A 424-nucleotide genomic window follows, 5' to 3' on the forward strand; every position below is an offset into this window, starting at 1 on the left:
AGCGGGTGGCGTGCTCTCGAATTCTTAGGATTAGACGAGGATAAAGCCGCCGTAGAATTCGATGTACATTCCTAAACATTCTGTTTTAAAAGTTTGGACTTTGGAGCATTTTGAGATTCTTGATTCTTGATTCTTGATTCTTGATTCTTGATTCTTGATTCTTGATTTTTTTTGTTTTTTTTACAGAGATTGAAGGTTGATTTGATCATCACTGATTATTGTATGCCTGGAATGACAGGTTACGAGCTTTTGAAAAAGATTAAGGTTTTGACATTTTCCCGCCATAAAAATAATCTGTTATATTTTTATTTTTTTGGCAATTCTTGAAACAATGTGGATCATATCTTTGAAACAGGAATCGACAAGTTTTAAGGAAGTTCCGGTTGTAATTATGTCGTCGGAGAACGTACTCACTCGAATCGAC

General features: G+C 34.9%; 1 long non-coding RNA gene across 1 annotated transcript; it reads left to right on the forward strand.

Annotated features, from left to right (window-relative positions):
- On the forward strand, positions 1-424 carry LOC104775108. The gene is made up of 3 exons (XR_765701.1): positions 1-63; positions 187-264; positions 356-424. It is a non-coding gene; the product is annotated as an uncharacterized LOC104775108 (long non-coding RNA).

Source organism: Camelina sativa, unplaced genomic scaffold, assembly GCF_000633955.1.
Source record: "Camelina sativa cultivar DH55 unplaced genomic scaffold, Cs unpScaffold08785, whole genome shotgun sequence".
Classification (NCBI taxonomy): domain Eukaryota; kingdom Viridiplantae; phylum Streptophyta; class Magnoliopsida; order Brassicales; family Brassicaceae; genus Camelina; species Camelina sativa.